The sequence below is a fragment of the Neoarius graeffei genome, chromosome 1 (genome assembly GCF_027579695.1).
Source record: "Neoarius graeffei isolate fNeoGra1 chromosome 1, fNeoGra1.pri, whole genome shotgun sequence".
In the NCBI taxonomy this organism is placed as follows: domain Eukaryota; kingdom Metazoa; phylum Chordata; class Actinopteri; order Siluriformes; family Ariidae; genus Neoarius; species Neoarius graeffei.
Window position 1 is genome coordinate 21,564,502 of NC_083569.1, and position 15,396 is coordinate 21,579,897.

The 15,396-nt window shown below is 41.4% G+C and overlaps 3 non-coding genes and 1 pseudogene across 3 annotated transcripts; 2 read left to right on the top strand and 2 right to left on the bottom strand.

The window, feature by feature from the left end:
• Positions 1–4,528: 4,528 nt before the first annotated feature.
• LOC132897225 (U2 spliceosomal RNA) lies at positions 4,529–4,705 on the bottom strand (annotated as a pseudogene).
• Positions 4,706–10,333: 5,628 nt separating this feature from the next.
• LOC132897116 (U2 spliceosomal RNA) lies at positions 10,334–10,523 on the top strand. Its single transcript, XR_009656245.1, has one exon. It is a non-coding gene; the product is annotated as a U2 spliceosomal RNA (small nuclear RNA).
• Positions 10,524–12,025: 1,502 nt separating this feature from the next.
• Positions 12,026–12,140, top strand: LOC132896191 (U5 spliceosomal RNA). Its single transcript, XR_009655963.1, has one exon. It is a non-coding gene; the product is annotated as a U5 spliceosomal RNA (small nuclear RNA).
• Positions 12,141–12,485: 345 nt separating this feature from the next.
• On the bottom strand, positions 12,486–12,676 carry LOC132897061 (U2 spliceosomal RNA). The gene has a single exon (XR_009656230.1). It is a non-coding gene; the product is annotated as a U2 spliceosomal RNA (small nuclear RNA).
• Between the last annotated feature and the right edge of the window lie 2,720 nt (positions 12,677–15,396).

Sequence of the window (15,396 nt, forward strand, 5' to 3'; positions counted from 1 at the left end):
CCGCCACGCCTACTTAGATCAAAAGATGCAGGCTATCTGCTGGTACCTCGTATAGTGAAGGCTACATCAGGGGGAAGAGCCTTTTCTTACAAAGCCCCACTGTTATGGAACAGCCTTCCAAGTAATGTTCGGGAATCAGACACAGTCTCAGCATTTAAGTCTAGGCTGAAAACATATCTGTTTAGTCAAGCCTTTTGTTAATGGTGTTTATGAGGTAAAGGAGTAGATCTGGAGGGTCCTCAGACATAGAGTGTTTTGGTAAACTGGGATGTATGGATGCTGTCAGTCCCCACTCGCTTGCTCACTCGAGTTTGTTGACGGTGTAGTGGCTGGCTGCTTTATGTCCCGGGGCTCCCTCATGCCTGTGTTACCTTCTGGCTCTCTCCTTTTAGTTATGCTGTCATAGTTAGTTGCCGGAGTCCCTGCTTGTACTCGGTGCAATATGTATACTGTTCCTACTTATTCAGGTGACATTGGGCATACCTAACCACCTGTGTTTTCTTTCTCTCCCCCCCACCCCAAATCTGTCCCTCTGAGTTACATGGAGTCAACAGGAAATCTTTTGGTGGAGACGGTGGGGACCTCGACTGGCTATCGTAGCCTGCAGGGAATCGGCCGTCAGACATTCTGTCGCATGTCCCAGACCCGGTGAAATGTAACTGAACTGTCTTGGCCAGGCCTAAGGGTCCCATCTGCATCTCATCATTGCTGAGGAGTGTGCTCCCATCACCCAATCAAGCATCCAGCCAGAGCAGGTCATGATGTATTTTTTACCATATTAACATGCCATTGTGTGTTATGCCTGATGTAAAGACTCTCGTCTCTGCGAGCCTACCACACAGATTTAATACTTGTCATTTTTAGGGCATACCTAACAACGCGTTTTCTTTCTCTCTTCCCCCCCCCCATCTGTCCCTCTGAGTTACATGTTGATCCTGGGATTGAGATGCTGGCCTCTTCTGCCCCTCGGACCTGCTTGATCCATCCTGGTTCCCTGTGTCTGGTCGGAGTTTTATCGCCCCACTCCTGTGAAGGACGGCCCCATGAGGACAGTTGAGGGTTATACCTGTTAAAACTGTTAATATTATAGTCAGGCTGTCTGTTGTTGCCCAAATGAGGATGGGTTCCCTTTTGAGTCTGGTTCCTCTCGAGGTTTCTTCCTCATGTCGTCTGAGGGAGTTTTTCCTTGCCACCGTCGCCACAGGCTTGCTCATTGGGGATAGATTAGGGATAAAATTAGCTCATGTTTTAAGTCGTTCAAATTCTGTAAAGCTGCTTTGCGACAATGTTTATTGTTAAAAGCGCTGTACAAATAAACTTGATTTGATTTGATGCATTATTACTGTTTATCACTTTTTAGAAGAGTTTTTCAATTGAGATTTAAAGGCATTTCAAATCGAATGAATGTTCAATAATTGTTGTACAGTAATGTTATTTGGCCATTAAGTGTTTGTTGTATGTGTAGTCTATTGCATCATTTTCAAATTTTATGCATTAAACCTGATGTAATGCATGATGCAAACAAGTTTTGTACACGAGTTTGAATAATTAAAGACATTAAAAGCAGGAACTGCCCCGTCTTATTTGAATGCTATACTAAAGAGGTCCTTCCAGGATGCTGCGCTTCTCCAACATGAACTGATTAGCCATGCCTCCTGCTCACACAAAGCGATCCCAGTCCAAACTGTTATGCATGATGGTGTATGATCTATACACTGTGTATGACTTCTTGGGCTATGTGAAGTTTTTGGTTTTGTTTATATCAGTGTATACCAGTGTAGGCAGCAATACTGACATCTCTGTTATAGAACAGTATCCTGTTACCTAGAATTATCACTCAATACTTTTTGCCTTCACTTACTGAATAATTACATAGCCCTGGCAGTAACAACACCAAAACCCAACATGATAGATCTCTGCATGAAATGCAGAACTTGGCTGAAGTCAGCTAGATTTATAGGCTTTCTGCTGTCCTCCCTTTCATTTGCATCCATGGACCATGGGTATGAAAAAGTTCCATATCGGTCATTGACAGTACATCACAGTGTACACGCCGGGCATGTATATAGCCATAAACCGATTTCTAATGATATGGCTTCCCCATTCCAGAACACCCCCACTTTTGGAAAGCTTGATACGCCCCTGATTGGGGCTATTGCTGCAGTCTGTTGATTCAACCATACTCAAGACCTGTTGATTCAACTGATACAAAAAACAAAAAGTGGGTAATGTCTATTCAGTGCTCTTGTAATCATAGGACACCTTATGCACAAAATAGCCCTAACATTGCTGTCCTATTAAAAGTCCAAAGGCCCTTGAGTATTAAGTACACCATTCTTTTGGGATATTCCATCTGTTAACTATGAATATGCACTGTCTCCTTAATCACTAATGTCAAGATCAGTAAAGTCATCACTCTCAGATGTTAAAAGTTCAGAAATGTCACTATCAGAAATATTCTCCGTATCTGTATCCTCTGTTTCAGACGTTTCATCGTCACCAAAGCACTCGTCACCAGTTCTTGAAGCATGTTCTCCTTCGCTTTGTTCCTCATGAAGTGGTTCACTCTCTTCCAGGGTCTCATCTGTACAATCAGTTGAACCTGAAAGTGATGTTAACATTTTGAGCAAGGTGAAAATTTAAGAGAAGAAAAATGAAAAGAACTGACTTGGACCTGGATAAAGAAATTTATCTACCATAAACTTGTCGTTTTCTGGAGGATTTCCTGCTCTTTGGTCGAGCTGGGCCACTCTCATCTACTGTCTCAAGATCTTCATCATATTCAGCTGAGCCTGCAAGACAGAACATTGGATTCAATGTAAATGCACTTTGTTCTTGAATTTGAAAAGAATTAGATCAAATTAGAGAAACACTGCTTACCCTTCTGTTGATCCTTTCTCTTGGTCTTTTTCTTGGAGAGACTTGGTGGCAGTTGTGGACATGTAAACCAAATTGGCCGGATACCCTCGTCTGTTCTTTCCCAACCGCTGCCACTGTCGATGGATGGGTACTCTATATTTGGCTGCAGACACTGGTACCATATCTGTGCCTGGAAGTTACTCCTCTTTATGTGCTCATCAGCACTGCTCTCATCTGGCAAGATCCCTGAACTCGATTTAACCTTCTGCTTGCTGTACATCCGTATTCTGGTCTGCAGAAATTATTCCTCATCCAAACTGCTATCTATTCTTGACCACCTGTCTGCTAACTCCCAATACCGTTTCAGCCCATCTTTTGCCACTTTGGAAAAATCTTCTTTCGCTTTAATGCAACTATTGCAAAGAACACACAATTCTCCGTCACTGGCTCCCTGGCTCAAAAGCGGTTTTGCTGCCATTACTGTGGTTTACACAAAAGTCTATTGCTTGCCTGCCAGCAGCATCACAGAGACTCTGATGATGCTGGAAAAGAAATCACAGTTATTTATCCCCATTAAAATTTGTGAACTGGGTGATATTTCTATGATTTTAGTTTTTTAAAAACTGGGATTAGAGATAGATTAGATGTCAATTAGAGATAACCAGTTATCCTGCAGTTATCTAATACACAGAAACAGGACATGAAACCTTACATGAACATGAGAAGATCACACAATTTATTTGAATTCAACAAACTATGTCCCTTGATCACAAATCACACAAGACCATTTCTCCATGGTGGGGCGCCATTTTGGATTTTCTGATTGACCAAATGGTCAGATTTGCAAAATACCTTCAGAAATGGATTCCCTGACCATGAAAACCTATGAATAGACACCAGAATTACGGCTGTAGTCCTTCTAGAACAGGAGATAAGATACTTTGTAGTTTAGGGGGCCGCATACGGCGGCCATCTTGGATTTGCATGATGAAAACACTGGGTAAGGATTTGAAAGCCATGGAATCTTATTTCTCTCACCATAAATCATCAATTTAGGCCAAAAAACAGATCTTTGGACAATTTCCTCCCACATAGGACCGATTTTAGGTATCCTGGCGGCCATCTTCGATTCTGAACAAATTTCAAGATGGCGCAAAATCTTAATTTGATCAGTATGGTCTGAAGTACCAGAATCTGTTGAGAAAACCTTGACAGGAAAAAAGGGCAGTTTTTACCTGGCTCAGCCCTGTCTATATAGGGTAAGGTGGCCTGGGCCAGTCTCTTGCATCTTTACAGCTTTCTTAGCCATTGCAAACAGGCAGAGAAAAAAAAATAAGCCAGTAGGTAAATAAAAAGAAAGTAGAAGATAGGAAATATTGTGTCTCATGAAAAAGTAAGAAAAAGAATGACTGCAGACTAACAGTCCAGTTGCTTGTTAAACATGGAGAAAACCAGAAAACAGGGAAAAATCAGACAAAAAAAAGAATTTTCTTTATTTTTTGAGCAAAATAACTCTTTCTAGGACTACTATAATGTCACACAGATACATGGAACAGAAAAAGCAAACCCCACTTTTAGCTCTCTACTGTTAAACATCTACTCTTACATAGAAAGCACAAGCATTAAACTAACATATTAAAGAAAAGTTTGCCTTTTTTTTTAGTTTTTAAACAAGGGCACCATTCCTGGAGATACTGCAATACCAGGTTGATGCGTGGAGCAGAAAGAGCAAGCTCTTATTCCAAAATTTGTTTAATATATCGCCCTCATTTAGAGAACATATCAGATATCAAACTGATAAGAACAGATACTACACTTGATCTTAGTCAAAAGACCGAGAAGCGATATCTTGCTGTAGTCAATAGCTTTAAATAAACCACTTCCAAATATTAAACTCCAGAAAGGTAAACACAGCTAGACTCCGCCCCAACAGCTGGATCCTTTTGAAGAGAGACATCGTCTTGGTGTGTGTGTGTGTGTGTGTAGGTACCGGTTCACCCAATACGCACATTACGCACGTTGCGTAGGGCCCCGCAGGGGTGGACTTACCATTAGGCAAACCAAGGCGGTTGCCTAGGGCCCCCAAAATTTGGGGGCCCCTAACGGTCAGCCCCGTCACGGTAAACACCAAACAATATATATGTAATCTTAATTTGTCTCTGATATTAAGTAGTCAACGATATAAATGGAAAAACACACCAAAATAGCATCAGAATATCGAATTCATGTGTATATAGTATTTGTCCCAGCACACACACACACACACCCTGATTGTTTTACATTGGACTAGTCCATGATCTGAAGACGTAGACAGGTGCGCGACGGAAATTCAAACCAAAGCAGAGGGAACTGTAAACAAGATGAAGCGCAGTTATGAGAGTGATTGCGCTAAACGAAAAAAAGGGCACAAAGCAAAAAGAATGCAGCTGCACTTCTGAAACTAACTACCTTTTTCAAATCGCCTGAGTCTGCAACCTCCGCTGTTGACTCTGTTGAGGAATGTGTTCGTGTGGAGGAGGCAGACTTTCAAGTAGGACTTTCTTTCTCATATGATTATGATGAACAATGGACATTTGGAGATTAAGGACTTTTCAGTAATGTACTGGCTGTAGCCTTTAAAAACTCATACCTCTCTCTTTCTCTACCCCCTCTCTCTCTCTCGCACACACACAAACACACACTCTCTCTCTCTCTCACACACCCACCTACACCCCATTATAGAATAGAAGATAGATAGAATGCCTTTATTGTCACTATACACATGTACAATGAGCTTAAAGCATCTCCAATAACAGTGCAAACAGCGTGTAGAGAGAGAGAGAGAGGGGAAGGGGGAGAAAAATAAATAAAATAAAAGGGGGGGGTGTTGTGTTACATATTATGGAGTGAGGTATTGCACATATAAAGTATTGCACAGTGACAGTCACATTATAAATTATTGCGGTGTGTGGGCTGTGTATAAGGCGCACAGTCCTGAGGTGAGTGTGCTGTGTGGAAGGTGCACAGTCCTGAGGTGAGTGTGCTGTGTGTAACGTGCACAGTCCTGAGGTGAGTGTGCTGTGTGTAAGGTGCACAGTCCTGAGGTGAGTGTGCTGTGTGTAACGTGCACAGTCCTGAGGTGAGTGTGCTGTGTGTAAGGTGCACAGTCCTGAGGTGAGTGTGCTGTGTGTAAGGCGCACAGTCCTGAGGTGAGTGTGCTGTGTGTAAGGTGCACAGTCCTGAGGTGTGTGTGCTGTGTGTAAGGTGCACAGTCCTGAGGTGTGTGTGCTGTGTGTAAGGTGCACAGTCCTGAGGTGTGTGTGCTGTGTGTAAGGTGCACAGTCCTGAGGTGTGTGTGCTGTGTATAACGTGCACAGTCCTGAGGTGAGTGTGCTGTGTGTAAGGTGCACAGTCCTGAAGTGTGTGTGCTGTGTGTAAGGTGCACATTCCTGAGGTGTGTGTGCTGTGTGTAAGGTGCACAGTCCTGAGGTGTGTGTGCTGTGTGTAAGGTGCACAGTCCTGAGGTGTGTGTGTTGTGTGTAAGGTGCACAGTCCTGAGGTGTGTGTGCTGTGTGTAAGGTGCACAGTCCTGAGGTGTGTGTGTTGTGTGTAAGGTGCACAGTCCTGAGGTGTGTGTGCTGTGTGTAAGGTGCACAGTCCTGAGGTGTGTGTGCTGTGTGTAAGGTGCACAGTCCTGAGGTGTGTGTGCTGTGTGTAAGGTGCACAGTCCTGAGGTGTGTGTGCTGTGTGTAAGGTGCACAGTCCTGAGGTGTGTGTGCTGTGTGTAAGGCGCACAGTCCTGTGACTGTGAGTCCTGTGACTTATTTATTTAAATAAATAAATAAAAAAACCACAAACTGTGTTGTTTTAACACACTAGTGTGTTAAATAGTTCAACACAGTTACTGTGTTATAGAGTTCAACACATTTATTAACACAAACTGTGTTGTCCTTATATAAACACGCTGATGTGTTAAATATGTGTTGTTTTTAACACATCTCTTTTGAGAGTGCAGTGCCTCAATCTATATACAGATGCTCCAACTCTTCTGCCGTGGGCGGGAGATCTCCCGCTTTAGGGAACATTTCGAAAATCCTCCTGACCTCCCACTGACAACATAAAAATCTCCCACTCGCCCTTACTACACATGATTAGTTAAAAAATATATATAACTTGATACATTTACAGTATGTTGACGAAAATTAATAGTTGACTTTCCGCTTTTCGTGTGTCTGGCATTGTATGGGTGGACTCAAGTGTGTACCCCGCAGTATATGCTGATTCCCCGGTCAGTACACCGATCGGTGTAACGGGGGGATTGGAGTGAATGCCGGTGGCATGCGCGCGCAGATCAAGCCCGCATATAAATCGAGCGGAATTTGGTACGCCGCGTGGTACACACTTGAGCCCGCCCAATGTCTTAGCAGTTACCAATAAAGCATACAGATGGCACTATTAATGATAAGCGCGAGAGGACAAGAAAACCTGCGACACTCAACCATTTTGTTTGGGGTTTTTTTGCTTCTGCATTTATCGCCTGCTTGTCCTTAATTTTATGTTCTCTTGAATGAGATAATGAAATGAAGTTCCGTTGGTGGAAATGGCGAAAGCCAAACTACGAAGAAAAAATATCAGAAAATCACCGAGATAAAGTTCGGATCGCCCGTCACGATGGTCGCCAGGGACGAATGGCGGACTATTTTGGACGGCAGCAAGACGACCCTATATCTGACAAGGTCAGATCACCAGACCAGACGTTAGATTCTAATGAACTTGTCTGACTTTTTTTGTCTGACTTTTACTAACTAAGAAATAAAATATTATTAGAAGAACATTATCATCAGAGGGTCGACCACTGGCAATTTATAATAGTCATAATTGACATTAACATTAGGCATATTAAAGTTTGGTCTATAGTCACTGGATTTATCTAGATCTGTTACCATTAATAAGATTTAATTGACATGAAATGTGGTGAGTCACTCATATATACACACACATTTTACATATATGCTCAAGGGCACTTCAGCCCAACACCACCTAACTACATGTGTTTCAACTGTGGGGTTAACCAGAGCTGACACAGGGAGAACACGTAAACTCCACACAGAAAGGCCCCCACCAGCCGCTGGGCTCAAACCCAGAACCTTCTTGCTGTGAGGCGACAGTGCGAACCACTACATTCCCCTGTTAATAAATTGCTAAAGCCTCCCCGTCGGGGAATTGAACCCCGGTCTTCCGCGTGACAGGCAGAGATACTGTCCACTACACTAACGAGGATGATGTAAAAGCTCTCATTTATCAATCGAAAGGGTAGAAATCACCGTATGACAGGGTTCACGTGTGATTCATGAAACGTTTGCATCTTGCCAATCACAGCGTAAGAATGATTGGGCATTGATAAATGTGGTGGGTGAAAACCATTGTCATTTCAATATCACAATCCTAAATATTATCGGTTTAGAGGCTCCTTGACTTTACGACATGAACAACAGAAGGGCAATAATATAACAACAACCAATCAGAATTCAGATACAACAACCAATCAGAATTCAGATACAACAACTAATCAGAATTCAAATACATTCTGTTGCCAAGTAAAAATGTAACCTTTCAACGTATCAAAAAGTTCTCGAGCGCTCGTGCTGTTTTACCGTTAGACCAATCACATCTCAGCTTAAACTCGCATTCTAAACTAGTTGCAGCTCCCCCAGAAGAGAGCGCCTCCCCCTGCAGCCTCATGGAACGCAGGGTTTAAGGCTCCGGATGGGTTTTACTGCCATTTATGAGGGAAAGGAACATACACATAGGCGGTTTTAAACGGGGGCCAGTGCCCCTGTAAAATTGCTCCTGGCCCCTGTTGTGGCCCCTGTGCTGAACAGATAATAAGCTTTATTAATTTCGACGTGCGCTGGCTCGAAGATTGGAACTGACATGACAGAGTGTTCTACACGGACTCCTTAAAGCGCTACACGCACACTGTTACCTGCAGCAGAAAGACCCGCAGCAGCGCGAATTGTAAACTTCGGATGTGAGAGATAACAGCTGCAGCCCTGCAAGGACTACGCTACTGCAAAGAGGCGAAGGTAAGGAAAATTATTCAGTTTCGTAATGTCAGTGTTTGCACATATCCGTGTTTTACTGTTGTTGTTCACTACAATAATAAATCAGTTTTATTGCGCTTTCTTAAAAGTGCGTTGCACAGCAATAAGTAGCCTAACTTAATATTTTTGGGAAATGGGTAAAATAACCGACAGTGTTTAACCTTCTTGTAAAACTTGAATGCCCTTGTGATATGTAGAGGCTACATTCCTCTCCGTTTACTTTTTAGTATAGACCTACTGTAGGCTATCATGGAAAGGAGCAAGAAGGACATTGTCCTTTTTGCCCCTGTTGGCAAAAAGCAACATAGAGAGAGTAAGGAAGATGAAGATTATGAAAGAGGAGAGAGAGCCAGAGGTGGAGAGAGAGCCAGAGGTGGTGGTTGGAGAGGTGGAAAGTGAGGCATCTGAAAGGCAATCTGAGAGTGAGGATGAAGACATTCAGGATCAGATTGAGGGACAGAATGAGGGACAACCCAACGAGTCATTGGGACAACCAGGTTCACCATGCATATCAAGTACAGCACCATCAGGTTTGTGATGTTGAACAAGTGCATGTGTGTGAGCAGTGTTGGCCTACAATTCATATAGCCTACCCTGAAAGTGTGAAGTCTGAATAATAATTAATAAATATAAAATATAAATAATAGATATAATAATAAATTAATAAATGAATAATGATAAATAAATGTTGTTCTCAGTAGCACTCTCATATTTACTGTATTCATCTTTCTCCAGATATCAGCAAGTGCTTGGACGACACTCCAGTGCAGCCACATCTGAAGAAAAGATTCATTGTATGCAAAAATAGAAATCTTATTTTACAAAAAAGAGAAACATGGTTTTAAGATTTATTGAGCACAATTTATTTTATGTTTAGGCTATTGAGACAGAATGTTTATCTCATTGTATTTATGCTCAATTGTTTTGGTTTTAAATAAACTAAACTAAACATTTTGAATGCTTAAATATTGCCATGTTTTGTCCATATGTGCCCCCCTGAAAAAACACTGGCCCCACCACGCCCCCCCTAGTAATTTTGGTCTAGAACCGCCACTGAACATACACCCTCCCGACAGGCAATAAAACACATTTGCAAATTGGTAGAATGAGTTCATCATCACATGCAAAATTTGCAATTAATCAAATGAATTTATTATTATTATTATTAATGAATTACTACAGTTCTAAACTTCACATTTTAAAAGTCTGGGCTTTGGAGAGATGATGGATCTCTTTTGGTGGAACACAACGAAGCAGAATATTGTGACCCCCCAAGGCGATGTCTCTCTTCAAAAGGATCCAGCTGTTGGGGGCGGAGTCTAGCTGTGTTTACCTTTCTGGAGTTTAATATTTGGAAGTGGTTTATTTAAAGCTGTTCACTGCAGTAAGTTATCGCTTCTCAGCCTTTTGGCTAAGATCAAGTGTAGTATCTGTTCTTATCTGTTTAATATCTGATATGTTCTCTAAATGAGAATGCTATATTAAACAGATTTTTAGAACAGGGAGCTAGAATAAGGGCTTGCTCTTTCTGCTCCATGCATTAACCTGGTATTGCAGTATCTCCAGGATGGTGCCCTTGTTTAAAAACTAAAAAAAGATGAGCTACTTTTTTTTTTCCAGTAAATCAATTTAATTTTGTTTTCTAAATAATAATAAATAGGTGTTTAAAAATATAGAGCTAGAATTGTGGTTTGTTTTTTTTATTCTATGTGTCTGTATGACATTATAGTAGCTCTAGAAGTTACTTTGTTTAAAAGAGAAAGATATATATATATATATATTTTTTTTTTTGCTTGATCTGGTCTGACTCCTCATTTCCTGGTTTTCTCCCTGCTTAACAAGCAACTGGGCTGTGAGTCTGCAGTAATTCTTTCTTTTACTTTTTCATGAGAGAAATCACACAACACCACCTATCTTCTTTTTCTTTTAATTTACTTATTGGCTTATTTATTTCTCTGCCTGTTTGCAATGGCTAAGAAAGCTGTAAAGGTGCAAGAGATTGGCCCAGGCCATCTGACCCTATACCAGCTTTCTGGACCTCCAATAGTGTTTTCACCAACATCACCAAAACACAAAAGTTCTGGATGTGTGCCATGTTGGTGGTTATGATTTCCATAAACAGTGCTTGCATTTCATCCAGGAAAAAAAATCACATTTTTTGTAATGGTATTGGTTAAAGAAACTTGCAATAAGAAGACAGAAGCTGCTAGAAAGCATGTAGAAGGCCTAGAGCCCAGTGTAAGAGCCTACTATCTGGAGAAATTGCAGTTAATCAACAGCCTGGAAAAATATGAAATGGGAGAGAAACTTAGTGAAGACAATGCATTGCTGCCCGCTGTAATATACCCAGACATCATCAACTATTTAATTTATTTGCCAAGTCCATACACTGCTGAGGATCTGAAGTGTTTCAAGGGACTAGAAGCCTATAACCAGATGTGCTGTGGCTGGGTCAGGTAATGAAAAGCACGGAAATTTGGTGACAAATGTCTGGTGAAAGCAAAGGTGTGTACTGTGTGCATTACATGTACAGTGATATACTGTAGATCATGTGTGCACATCCCCTGTGGGCCTACCTCAGCTGACAGCAGATGGCTGAGTGTGATTTTTAACTTTAGCTTACTCTCAAGAGAACATACAGAAGCACCATCATGGCTAGACAGTAGAAATATGGTGTCATGCTTAATTTTAAGACAGTGATTAAAACTTAAAAAAAAAAAAACCTCATACCTTATACAAAGTGAACTGAACACACTCTTATGTTGTGCGGATTTTTGTCGGTCAGATCCTGGTTTAGTTTGGAAAGCCAGACATGATGACACTGACAATTTTCTGGTTTCCTCTCCCTGATTTTTGATTATTTTAGGTAATCGGTAGAAGTGCAGATGTTTCTCAAGATCTGAGCGATTGTGGCAACCCAAAACTGTGCAGTAATTCACCATTATTTGGTTTGTTTATTGAAAAATTCACAAAGCTTGCTTTGCTGTTCGTGTCCAATGCCTCTAATATGGCTGACTTTCGGTTTGATGACATCATGTGAAAATACTCTATACAGTTTCACTCGCCTGATCCAGTGTTAAGTGTAGCTTAGGTTTCTCTTCATTGACACATAAATCTTTCGCCTTTTTCTAAAGATTTCTGTGGAGAGGAATGTTAATGAGATCAACTTATTTTTACAGGCTTTGCTCTGGGGGAGCTGAACATTTTTGGTGGTCAAAGATGAGAAATATGAAGCTTTTGGTATAGCTCCAAAACTTTTCCCTATTTCCTGGTTTTCTCCATGTTCAACAAGCAGCTGGACCATTAGCCTGCAGTTATTCTTTCCCTGCACGCCTAAAATTATGTCTCTTTTCAAAAGGATTCGGCTGTAATTTTTTTTAATAAGGTCACCATTTCTAGAGCTACTGCAATGCCATGTTGATGTATAGAGCAGAAAGAGTAAGCCCCTATTCCAGCTCTCTGCTCTAAAAAAATGATAAATTTAATTGATCATCATTCAGAAAACACATCAAACATGAAAGTGACATAGGATTTTTTTTTTTCAAGAAGGGCACTATTCCTGGAGGCACTGCAATACCAGGTTGATGCATGGAGCAGAAAGAGCAAGCCCCTAATCCAGCTCCATGTTCTAAAAACCTGTTTAATATAACGTTCTTAGTTAAAGAACATATCAGATATTAAACTGATAAGAACAGATACTACACTTGATCTTAGCCAAAAGGCAGAGAAGCAATAACTGGCTGCAGTTAACAGCTTTAAATGTACCACTTCCAAATATTAAAATCTAGAAAAGTAAACACAACTGAATCCTTCTGAAGAGAAATATTGTCTCAGGGGTGCACGAAATGGTTGGAGGAGATTCTTTGTAAGAAGCTTGATATTTCTAATACTTGACTACCAAAAATGTACAACTCAGCCAGAGCAGAACCTACAAAAAAAAAACAGTTGAATTTATTAATATGCTTTTCTGCAGTAATCTTTAGTAAACCACAAAAGCTTTATGTGTTAATGAAGAGAAACCTGAGCTACATTTAACACTGGATCAGGTTAGTGAAACTGTATTGGAGGTCCAGAAAGCTGGTATAGGGTAATTTGGCCTTGGCCAATCTCTTACACCTTTACAGCTTTATTATCCATTGCAAACAGGCAGGGAAATGTCTGACCAACGAGCATTTTTGATTGATAGATAGATAGATAGATAGGTAACATTTTTGGTGGTCAAATGTTAGAAATATTGAGCTTTTTGCATGGACCCCCCTCCCACGCCCCCAAGACAATGTCTCTTTTCAAAAGGATTCAGCTGTCAGTAAGTAAGTAACTAGGGAGTGGGGATTGTTGAATTTTGAAAAGGAACAGCTGAGTGTTGTGTGATCTGTCTAATGAAAAAGTAGGGGAAAGAATTACTGCAGACTAACAGTCCAGCTGCTTGTTGAGCATGGAGAAAACCAGGAAATAGGGAAAAGTTAGGTCGGGCAAAGAAAGAAATATTTTTTCTTTATTAATTTAACAAGGTCACCAATAAACAAATAATGTCTTGACAAATAATATCTGGAAATAATATTTTGTTATCAAAAATGGCAAAAACAACAACAGAGCTTTGGTCAGACCTCGGGTTATTTGACACATGGAGAGTCACTAATCCATGAGAGAAAGATTTCACATTTTTCCTCACATCCCCATCATTCTTTTTCTAGAATTGATTATATTTTCATCTCTAGATCGGCCCTTGACAGAACCAGAGCCTGCTCCATTAACACATGCATTCTCTCAGACCACTCATCAATTGCTATAGAACGCCTGCCTCCTTACTATGACCCTTTATCTAGACATTGGCGTTTAAATCCATCTCTTCTTAGCAATCCTGCATTTTTTACATATTTAGGAAATCAATGGGAACTTTTTATTTCTACAAATGATTCACCTGAGGTTTCAGCCTCGACCTTATGGGAAACAGACAAGGCCTTCCTCAAAGGGTCTATCATTTTTTACACAACTGCGAAGAGGAAGAATATATTAGCAAAACAGTTGGAACTTGAACGAGACATTGCTATCTTGGAAAGAGATTTTAAAGTGTCTTTCTCCAGTTCTGTGTTGAAGAAATTAGAAGCAGCCAGATCTGCTTTAGATCAACTGCTAACTCAAAAAGCAGAATGTTCAAATGGGTTTTATTCAAAGAACATTTGGCAGCCCAAGAGCTGAATTACATGTTCTGTACATTGGATAAAAGGTACATTGACAAATCAAACATATTTAGAGTTAAAATCACAAACAAATATATATACAAAATAAAACATCATGATTAGCCATTCCAATTACAATGCACTATTCAGAAGTTGAACAAGGTAAGGAAGTGGACTTTTAGAGTATCGTACAGTGCGAACTGGCAACTGATCAAGTTTTTTGTTCTGTCAAGTTTCCCTACCACTTATCTCTCCCCGTAGTCGTGGAAACCAATGTTTGTACTGCTCAGATTTGTACAGTTTCTGGGCAAACTTCAGACACAGCGTAACACGTCGGTCCTCAAGTTTTTGGAGTCGTAGAGCTTCACAAGCTGCAGAGTAACTGTGAAAGTTATTGCCAAGGATGATCTTAGTTGCACGCACTTGGATGTTCTCTATCTTCATCCGTTGGCTGTTCGTTAAGCCTGGATGCCACAGGGGTGTTGCATACTCCAGGACCGGTCGTACAAAACATGTGTAGACTGTAAGCAGGTCCTGTATGGGTAACTGAAACTGCTTCAGCCTACATAGGAGGTACAACCTCTGTTTCCCTTTATTATGGGCCTTTTCCACTACCCTTTTTCAGCTCACTTCAGCCCAACACGGCTCGCGTTTTGACTACCTCAGAGCAGCACGACTGAGCTCACTTCAGCCTTACTCAGCACCCAAAACTTGCACAGTTTTGAAGTGAGGCTGAAGTGAGCTCAACCGAGCCGAGTGGGGCTAGGGGCGTGAGGAGACACTCCCCTGTGCACTGATTGGTGAGGAGGAGTGTTCTCACATGCCCACACACGCCCCGCGAGTACGCTGGGATCTTTAACCACCATCTGTAAACACCGTAAACCCGGAAGAAGAAGAATTACGACAAAGAAGAAGAAGATCAGAAAACTAGAAGATGGAAGACTAACCCAAGCAAGGAAAGGCCAGCCAGTGGTCCATCGTGGAGACACAGACGTTTTTCTGTGTTGTGGCTGAGGAGCACATTCAGAAAAATCTCGACGGTGCTACGCGTAATGAGAAGGTGTTCCAGGAGATATCCCGGCTGATGTCGGAACACGGTTATCCCCGCACCGTGGTTCAGTGCCGGGATAAACTGAAGAAACTGAAGAGTGAATATAGGCAAGTGAAGGACCACAACGCACAAAGTGGGGCTAGCCGCAAGCGGTGGAAATGGTACGATCAGATGGACGCTATCTACGGCCACCGTCTGGCAAACCAGAGGGACACGGGTCTTG